We start from the raw sequence: 11,105 nt of genomic DNA, 5'->3' as shown, positions 1-11,105 counted from the left end.
GCAGCCTCTGGAAGAGCTGCAGTGTAGCCTGCAGCCTGGCTGCACATTTGAAGCATCTGGGAAACAAGGACTGATGCTTCTGGGCTTCTCCAGACTTGATAATCCTGGATGTGCAAGACAGCTGAGAGTCACTAGGGTCTAATGGGACGTTCCAGAGAACACCCAAAAGCTGTTCAGTATTGGTCTTCTAAGCCAACTTCAGCTGAGCAAGTAAATATCTGAATGTGGTAACCAGGGTAGCCCTTGTCTTTTTATGTACTTTTGTCACAGACCCCAGGGCTGTTCTGTCTGTGGATGGGTTTGCTAGCCTTCACCAGCATCATAGGCTGTGCCTTTAAATGCAGTAACCTACACTGACATTATAACTTAGCCAAGGTAAGGTCCATGTATAACCTGTATTTTTCTCATTATTTTATCAATTTTAAGTTTTTCTTCCTCAGGCACTAGATTATTTATTTGAGTATAAATCCAGGCTCTTTAGGATTAATTATATGCTGACTTCCTTGGGAGAGTCTAAAATTATATGCTGAATTCCTTGGAAGAAATTGGCAGTGCAATTTCTATGGATTCCATAAGTTTATTCATTATAAAATACTAACAGCAACATAGATTCCTCAGTTTTAAGCTGCTGTGTGTGCTGTCTGAAACTGGCTTGTCAAGGGAAAGCTCACCATTTTTATCTCTGAGAAGCTGGGCAGGGAGATGAATGATGGACCTTTGGGAGATCTTCTCTGGACTTTGTGAGAGTGTAGCTAAACCACAAAGTAGTGTGACATTGACACTTCTCATTTGCTACTGTGACACCAAACAATGCCATCACCCTAATGGTACAGGGTAAAGTTGGAGATAGACATTAAGCTGCCAGGTTTCAAGCTGGCATGTAACTTTTCATCTTCAGCAGTTTGCCTGGGTTCTGGTTACTGTGAGACAAACAGCATTCCCTTTACAGGACTACCCAAGGGCTTTGTTAGTCTTCCAGATAAGGCCTCTGGCTTCCTCTGTAAGAGGAAATGCTACTGCATTGGGAGTCTACTATGAAGACTGTTCCCAATCCAAGTCTTTTGGGAACTTAGAGTGTAAAGTAGAAATGACCTCTTGGTGGAAGTGATGCCTTGATGATCCCAGCACACACGTGCATTATGTATCAAAACCAGGGGCAGCAGTGAGAGGGCTTGGCAGTGACACTGGAGGTGAGGGTGACAGCACCATGGTAACAAGAAGAATGGGTGTGTTTTAAACAAAGATGCAGCCAGTGTTTTGAGCTGGCTAGAATCTTATCCAGAAACTAAACCTTAATTGATGAACTCCTACCATGCTTAAAATATTTGAGTGTCTGTGTAGAGATGCAGGAATAATGAAGTGTCTAGCAAGACTCCAGACTGCCCGAGAATCCACCATAGTTACCTCCTTAAAGGTTACTTCAGCTCTAAGTCATGTCAGTGCCTCTGCTGGAGTTTGTTGGTTTGTAGCTTCATATATTATTTTTCATGGACTAGAAAGACAAAGTCTCAGAAACCAACAGTGGACATTAGTGTGCAGCAGTAGCTAAAGACAGAGGCCGGTGAAAATAGCCATGAGTTAGCGTCTACTTGGCAGCTTTGAATAGCTTAGTCTTGTCACTTCCCCTCCCCGTCGTGAGGAGACGAAGCAGCTGAGAGGCTGTGTGGCCTTTACCCTCAGACAGGAGGTCCAGGAAACTGGGAGGACCAATCACTGGAATCCATATGGTGGCAGTTGGCTCTGTTTGAATGAGGCTGTTCCAGGTTTGTACTGATCGTCTTCCCGGATGCTCCAGCTTCAGGCCCAATACCTCTGAGCCACTAGCTTGTAATACGGGTGAGGAGGGGCACATTTCCCAAGTCAGCCCAGAGTCGGCTACAGTTTCATGGGCCCTTTCTCAATAAAGTTGTAAGTCTTTTAGTTGTCTTTTGTTTAGATTTTAGTTACAATGGATATTTCTGGTGACCAGCCTTGGTATGTAAAAGCCCCTATTGGAAAAAAAAAATGTATTTTGCTTTTATCTCATTGAAAATCAGCAGTCTTAGTGTCTGAATTTGAGTAGAACACTTGGATGTTCAACACATTCTAAGGTGACTATTGCAACTGTGTCTTTCAAGACTTTGAGGCTCAGTGACTTGTAGGTGGTACTTGTTATTTAAGTATAAATCATGGTAAATCTTGTAAAGTATATTTTTTAAAAGTACTGGTGTAAGGGGGCTGGAGAGATGGCTCAGGGGTTAAGGGCACTGACTGCTCTTCCAGAGATCCTGAGTTCAATTTCCAGCAAACACGTGGTAGCTCATAGCCATCTATAATGAGCTCTGTTGCCCTCATCTGGCTTGCAGATACATATGCAGGCAGAACACTATATATGTAATAAATAAATAAATCTTTTTTTAAAAGTACTTGTATAAAATAATAAATGGAATGTATAGTAATTTATTAGTGCTTGTCATGCACAAAACATTCCTTATACAGTTTTAAAGGATTGAAAAACATGATAGTATAAGACCTTTGTTGTTGCCTAAGAACTTATAATTAATCACATAGATTTAAACATTAAGTATAGGCCATTGATTGTGCTTACATCTATAATCCCAGTACTTGGGGATGGGATGGGGTACTGAAGTAAGAGGAGGCTTGTTAGTTTAAGGCCAGCCTGAGCTAGAGACTTACCTCAAAAAGTCTGTAAATATGCCAGGAGGTGGTGAAACATTCCTTTAATCCTAGCACTTGGGAGGCAGATGCAAGTAGATCTCTGTGATTTCAAGGCCAGCCTGGTCTACAGAGTTCTGGGACAGCTAGGCTACACAGAGAAACCCTGTCTCAAAATTAAAATAAAATAAAATAAAATAAACAAATCTGGAAATAGAGCACTTTCATTATTGTCTCTCCAGAATTACTGTTATTACCAGTGCGATCTTGATACCCTGGAGACTCTGCCTCTTGGTGCAGACCCAGGGTCTCCTCTCAGTGACCCTCTCAGCCTTTTTGTCTAGCCCATCCCTGTTCCTTTGTGTTAGATGCTGATCTGAAGAACACTTTCTACCAGGGAACCCAGTGGCCCCACTCAGGCAGGCAAATTTCACTATCATTCCTGTCCACCATTTCTGTCTCTCCAGGGTTACTCTTAGTTCTGTAGCAGCCTTCCTGTTCCCATTCTACTTCCTCTCCCTGGGGACTCTGCATCTTGATGCTGACCTCTGTACCCCTAGTTCTTTCTTGCTGACTCTCTCAGCCTTTCCTCTTAGTTCATCTCCATTGCTTTGTATCATCCACTCCCTGGCAGAATCACTGGGGACCCCCAGAGCAGTGAGCAACAAGAACCAAAGAACAGAATACCCACTCAACAAAGACCAAACCAGATATTTACCCCACGTAACACCTCAGACACTGTAACTCCAGTGACTGGATCACAGCACAGAAACATAAACAAGAACAGTCAAGACAATATACCTCTTTTAGAAGTTAGTAACCATATTGTAATAGGCCCCAAGAAATTCAATTTAGCTGAATCATCAGGCAAGGACTTCAAAACAGCAATTATAGATATGTTCAAGGATCTTTTTAAAAATTTTTATTTATTTACACCACAATTGCTGCACCCCTTCCTGGTCCTCATCTCACACACTCCCTCTCTATGTATCCCCAGACCCTGGCACATCAAGTTTCTGCAGGGCTAGGTGCATCCTCTCCTGCTGAGGCCAGTACAAGGCAGCCCAGTTAGGGGAACATATTTCTCAGACAGGCAAGAGCTTTAAGGATAGCCCCACTCCAGTTGTTGGGTGATCCACATGAAGAAAGAACTTCACATCTGCTACATATGTGCTGGGAGCAGGTCCAGCCTGTGCATGCTCTTTGGTTGGTGGTTCAGTCCCCGTCCTTGTTCCCTCTCCTACCCAGTCCCCTCCCTCCATCTGCCTCCTATAACTGTTTTATTTTCCCTTCTAAGTGAGAGTCAAGCATTCTCAATTGGGCCTTCCCTCTTGTTTAGCTTCTTTAGGTCTGTGGAGTAGAATGTGGGTATCCTGTACTATATGGCTAATATCCACTTATAAGTGAGTGGATGCCATGCATGTATTACATACTTAATAAAGTTGTTAGGAGTTACCATATAAACTTCCTGTGTTGTATCCACATTTAAAATGTCTGATGTGGCCAAAATGTTCTTTTAATTTAAAAAATTAGCAGTTATTTTATTATGTGTGTGTGGAGGTCAAAGGACACGTGTATAAGCCAGCTTTCTTCTTCCATTGATTGTTGTATTTCATAGACACCTATACATCTTTTTATTCTAAGTGGGAATAAATTATAGGCCTGAACTTACATGGCAGTAAGGAAATAGTGTGACCAAGCATGGTGGTGCACTTTTGTAACCCTGTGTCTGAGCTGAGGCAACAGGATTCTTAGTTTTTGATCCAGTAAAGGATTTATTATGTACCTATACTTGCTGTTGTTTGTTTGCTGGTAGATCAGAAACAAACATTAATGTGTGCTTGTGCACCCTCTGCATACCTGAGGAGCCCAGAAATGGGCTTTGGATCCCTTGGAACTGGCCTTACAGATGGCTGTGAGCCATCATGTGGATGCTGAGAACTGAAACTTCTGTAAGCAAACAGTACTCTTTACCACTGAGCTATCTTTCCAGCCCCTTAGAATGTGATCTAAACCCAAGAAACTCACTATACGCAAACCTTTACAAAGGCCCTCAGAAAGAGTTTGCCGAGTGAATGAATGAATGAAGAGATTAATGAAGCGTACTACTCCATCCGCTAAGTTGCTCATGTCTCATATTAAGTGTGCAGTATTCTCTTCTTTTTTTAAAAAAAATCTTTTTGTGCATGTGTGCATATGTGCATGTGTATGGTGTGTGTGTGGGGTGGGGAGTGTTTTCATTCCTATGGAAGTGTGAGGACAGGAACCTATATTTGGTGCATATGTGGAGGTCACATGACAACCTTGGGGATTTCATTCACCTTCTACTTGTTTGTGACAAGGCCTCTGTGGTTTGGTTGGTTGGTGCTGTGAGTGCCAGGAGAGCTGGGCAGGGAGTTTCAGGGAATTCTTTTGTATTCGGCTCCCATCTGACTAAAGAGGTGCTGAGATTATGGGTGCCTGCTACCTAGCCAAGATGTGCATGGGTTCTGGGGATTCACACTTTATTCATAACCCCAGTCCTAAGCATTGGACTCTGGAATTAATACAGATTAAGGGAAACAGTCATGTGGGAGCTAGATCCGTAGTCTCTGATGTACTGAACTTTGTAGGGTCCGCTGAGACTGCATCAAGCACCAGGCGTTGGTGTCTCTATCAGGATATAGAACCCTTTGGTAGGGCCTCTGTTTTCCCTCATTTGTCAACCTAGCATTCTATCTTACTTTTCCTTTTTTTTTTTTTTAATTTTTTNNTTTNTTTNTTTNTTATNTGTAAGTACACTGTAGCTGTCTTCAGACACTCCAGAAGAGGGCGCCAGATCTCGTTACGGATGGTTGTGAGCCACCATGTGGTTGCTGGGATTTGAACTCTGGACCTTCGGAAGAGCAGTCGGGTGCTCTTACCCACTGAGCCATCTCACCAGCCCTTACTTTTCCTTTTAAGCACTCAATTTCAATCCAGCATAGGATCTTGCCCCTAAATTTCAGCCCCCAAATTTGAGGTTTTGGTTCCATGCCTGCTTTTGTCAGAATGGGAAAGACTGGACCTCATCCCTTGACCTGTTACCAGTACCGGATAACACCAGAAGATAACACTGTGCTCCTTTGGCCCAGTGCAGCTGCTAACCTAATTTCCTTTCAGTTGGATAACAGACAACATCAACAGGCACCATCCCAGGTTCCCCAGGAGACCACAGCAGGTGGCTAGCTCTCTCTCAGAAAGGCTCACTGAAATTGGATCATTCCACCCAGCCTTTGATACTATAGCTTCTACCTCTGTTCTTCTTTTCTTCCCCACTGGGATATTTTCAAAATGGAAATTCCAACATGCCAGACAAGCCCATTGCCCCTAAAACACACCCACCTAAAACAGGATTTTGTTGTTGTTGTTTTGGTTTGGGGTTTTTTGGCAATATCAGAGAAAGTCTGAAAATGTTAATTATATTGACTCATGTTTACATATCTTTTTCTAAAACTAGCAAGTGTTTCTAATTGTAAAAAGCAAATGGTGCAAAATTATATACTTGTTTCAATAGCCAGTACTTTTTTAACACCTTATAATTTACCAAACTGGACATTACCAAAGTCTCAAGTTTTTGTTACAGACAGCCTTCTGATTCCAGAACACTTTACTATATTGAAAAGCATAATGATTTTACAGCCAGCTATGAGTTCATATTCAATCTGCAAAAATGACTCTCTCGCTTCAGACAAATTACTCAGCACCAGAGCCTCTAATACTTTGGCACTAACTTGGGATAATGAGACTTGCTAAAGAGGGCTGTTTGAGAAGCGAATCAGACAGCAGATCAAAACCATCAGGACCAGCACTAAGGAGAAGGTCATTTCCTCCCTCCTCTCTCATTTCCACTGGTAAAATGAGCTAAAGTTAAGCAGACAACAGAATCAGTTCTGAAGACATCATACAATTTTTACAAGGCACTCCAATATCAGAAAATTAAGTATGGAAGCACAATTGGCTGCTTTTTCCTCCTTGCATAGACTAAGCAAATTTGAACAATTTTAAAATTAAAAAGCATTTAAGCTTTTTTAAAGACAGAAGCTCCTTTGTTATTCAGTTGTTCTGATTTGCAGCCCCTGGTCATTTTGGGTGTGCAGTCAGCCTGTTGTGGCTTGGTTTTGTAGCCAGGAATATTAGGTACATAAAAAGGAACGTTCCTTTTAAAGTAGTCGTGGTGGAAGCAATGTATGCTTTCCTGAAATGAGATTGTGTTTGAAAAATCCAACCAACATCCTGAAGTCCGATCGTTGTTTTTCTTGGGTGCATCAAAATAGAAGAATAACTTCCCAAATTACAATGAAAAAAGCTATGCATTCTTTTAAACAATCACTGAAAGAATAATTGTATCTTGCACCAGAAATTTACATAAATCCACACACATATCTGCCTCACATATTTTTTTCTTGAGACTATACCTTGTTCAGGTTTTCATCTCCTGGTTTCTATGCACATATCTGTCTTCAAGAATAGCCCTAATTTAGTGTGTCCCTTACTGGTTGATTCATGCTGCTTTCTCTTGGGCTCCATAACAAATATTGAAATAGTTTTCATGTAAACTGTTTCACAACTATGACAAATTAGCTCAAAATGAATCAATAATCTAAATATTTGAGCTAAATCATAAAAAATAATCATAATGTTAGATAAACCTTCATGACCTCAGATCTGGCAGTTAAGCCCTAGTTATGACAACAACAGCACAAATGGACAACTGGACTTCTTCCAAATTAAGAACTTACACATCAACAGATGATCAAGGCTGTGAAAAGAAAACCTAGAAAAATGCTGGCAAATTGTATAGCTGTCTATCAGCTGGACAGCAGAGAGACAAATGATGTAATGTGGAAATTAGGGGGGAGAGAAGGGGAAACAATGCAATTATATTATATTTTCAAAATATGATTTCAAAAAAGGAAAATGAGTGAAGGACCTGAGTAGGTATCTCCAAGAAGACCTACAAATGGCCAGGCCTCACCGTGTGCTTAATCATACAAATGGCCAGTTGTCATAGTGTGCTTAATGTCTTTACTCATTAGGAAAAAATGAGATACAAATTCACAGTTAATAGAATAAAAAGAAAAAGAAGGACTGCAGAGATGGCTCAGCAGTTAAGAGCACTGGCTGCTTTTCCAGAGGACCCAAGTTCAATTCCCAGCAACCACATGGCAGCTCACAACTGTCTGTAACTCCAATGCCAGTAGTTTTGACATCCCGCACAGACATATATTCAGGAAAAACACCAATACACAGAAGATTTAAAAAAAAATCAATAAATATTAAAAACAATAAAAAGGAAAATGTTGGTAAGGATATGGAAAAATTAGAGCATTTTCTGCTAGTAGGGATGTAAAATACAGCTGCTTTAGAAACATTTTGGTGGTTCTTAAAAAAGAAAAAAAAAAAAGGCCTGAACAAATGCTAGTGTAAGAGCCTAAAGCTCTCTTTATAAGGATGAAGAGTATGCAGTCATAAATGAATGGAGTCCTGATGTAGGTTCAGTGTAGATGAATGCATTACGCTAAATCTAGTAAGCAGAAGGTGCCAATGTTGTCTGGTTCTACTTATATGGACTGTGTAGGAGCCGTGGTAGAGAAATTAGGTTAGGAGAGGTCCAGGAAAAGAAGCTGCTGCTTCAGGAATAGGGTTTTGTTTAGGGCTCTGAGAATGGATTTTGAACACTAGACAATCGAATAAATGATTATGTTGTGTTTCCTACTCATTTTTTTGTTGTTGTTGTTTTGGTTTGGTTTTTTGAGACAGGGTTTCTCTTTGTATCCCTGGCTGTCCTGGAACTCACTTTGTGGACCAGGCTGGCCTCAAACTCAGAAATCCACCTGCCTCTGCCTCCCGAGTACTGGGATTAAAGGCATGCTCCACCACACCCGGCTCCTACTCATTTTTTTTTTCAATTTGCCAAGCTGTGACTGTTTATCAACTGACCAGATTACAAAAATACCATGGGTGACACCTTGGTTCATCCGTCTAATAAGCCTGTTTATCTGATCTTCCTTGTTACCAGCATCTCCACCTTCTTCTACAAAGTGAGTTGTCTTTTTCTTCATTCCACCTCATGGGGAAGATAATTTGAAGGGCCACAGGAAGTTATTTGCTTCCTTGAAGCGTTTCCCAACTGTATAGATCTCATGAATTAGATCCTCCATGCATATCCTATTCATTTTTAAAGAGTGTGTTACATATCACAGCTAGGAAACTGCCTTAAACACAACAGTGATGTAAATGTCTAATCATATGCCCTCCCACTCATCAGCTATCTGGTACTTAATTCACCATCCTTTACATTAAGCATCAACTTATTATACATAAACACTATAGTTCAATGTCTATTTTCAAACTCTAAAGCACCTGAATCAATCATTATGTATTCTTGAATCAATCATTATGTATTCTTTGCTCTCTGGCTTTTTTTAGGTCAGCCATTTTGGTGCTATTAATGTTACAAGCTCTTATAGTTTGCCTCGGGTAGGGTTCATTTGCTGAGAAAAACAACCACACAGACTCTCTCTCCCTCTCTCCTTCCCCCTACTCCCTGTCCAAAGTCTTCCTGTGTTGCCTTGGCCCATCTGGAAATTGCTGTGTATATCAGGATGCCTCGAACTTGCCTGCCTCTACCTCCTGAGTTCCAGCTCCTCTTTATAGTATGCACGCCCTGGGAAAAGCATCTAGACTGTGTATTCCCTGCTGGATTTCCTTTGTTTGGATTGGTGTCTGGCACAGAGTGAGCACTCAGTAATTCAGAATTTATTGTTTATTAGATTAGTTGATTCTAGAAAAACAAAAAGGATCTATCTGCAACTCAGAGTAATAGATGGACAGGAAATGTCAAGATAACAGCCCATCCACCTTGATGTAAATATGCAGTCAGTGTGCTTCAATGTGTGCTTTTCATGTGGTATCTAGGTGTCAACAACATCCTGTTCAGCCTTAAATGGCCGGTGACAGCTCCATTATTTGAAAAATGGATAAGCTTGAAGGACATTATACTAATGAAATAAGTCAGGGCCAGAAAGAGGACACATGATATCACTTATCTATGCAATCTAAAAGTTTGAACTCAAGTAGAGTAAGATTTACCAAAGACTGGGGGATAAGAGAGACACTGTCCAAAGTGACCATGTTGGATGGATGAGAAGAGTAAATTTTAGTGATCGGGATCGGGTCAACATAGTGATGAGTGTAGTTAACACATAAATATTTGCATCTATAATTTGAAATACAGTTTGGAATTTTTCATTTTATGCACACTTGCTATGTTTTCATCAAAATTTTCAAAAATTTATTTTGACACAGTACAAGCAATTTCTTAATTACTGAACAGCCTCCCCCATGGTGATGACCTCTAGGGAGAACTCTATGTTAACTCAGCATGTAATACATTGTTTCCAGAACATAATAGGTGCTCACCTAGCTGATGATGAATACACTGAGATGTTGTATCATGGGAATAACTTTCAAGTATTTAAAGTAGATATTTTCCTGTAATTAGTGTGTGCTTTGACATCCAATGTTTTCTTTTTAATTTATTTCAATATGCCTTATAAAGTCTTAAAATTATTTTTGTATAGCCCAGGAATTAATCAGAAATGATGATGACTTTCCACATATTTAGAATATTTCTCAAAGAGCTTTGTTTCTGGTTTCTTATTTAATTCCATTTTGTTAAGAGCATACTTTAAATAAAATAAATTTTAATATATGAAGATTTGCCTTATGGCTTAGTATTTGATCTAACAAGGATTTTTTTCTTTTCTCTTCCTTCCTTTCTTCTTTCTTTCTCTCTTTCTTTCTTTCTTTTTTTTTTAAAGATTTATTTACTATTATACATAAGCACACAGTAGTTGACTTCAGACACACTAGAAGAGGGTATCAGATCTCATTAAGGGTGGTTGTGAGCCACCATGTGGTTGCTGGGATTTGAACTTAGAACTTTTAGGAGGAACAGTCAGGGCTCTTACCCTTCCTTCTTTCTTTTGAGACAAAGTTTCTCTGTGTAGCCCTGGCTGTCCTGAAGACCAGGCTTGGAGATCTGCCTACCTTTGCTTCCCAAGTCCTGGGATTAAAGGCATGTGCCACCATGCCCAGCTAACTAATGAAAAATGTTTCTTGTGTACTTGAAAACACAGACTTAGTGGTTTCACAGCCAGGGTAATTGTATATAGGGTCTTCTAGAGTCTTTCTGACTTTGTGCTCAGAGTTCTAATCATTTACTGAGAGTGGCTGGGGTATTTAACATAGGTTAAATTTTTCATTTGAATTGTCTTTTTCTTCAATTTTCAGATTTTGTCTAATGTGTATTTTTTCATTGCTAGATGACTTTACATTTGTAATCATTATATATTCCTGATATTAAACATTTTATTGTTATGAAGTGTGTGTGTGTGTGTCCATGTATCCATGGGTCCATATATAGG

The sequence above is a fragment of the Mus caroli genome, chromosome 9 (assembly GCF_900094665.2).
Source record: "Mus caroli chromosome 9, CAROLI_EIJ_v1.1, whole genome shotgun sequence".
Taxonomy (NCBI): Eukaryota; Metazoa; Chordata; class Mammalia; order Rodentia; family Muridae; genus Mus; species Mus caroli.
The sequence above is the reverse complement of the archived record's forward strand: the minus strand, read 5'-3'. Positions refer to the sequence as shown.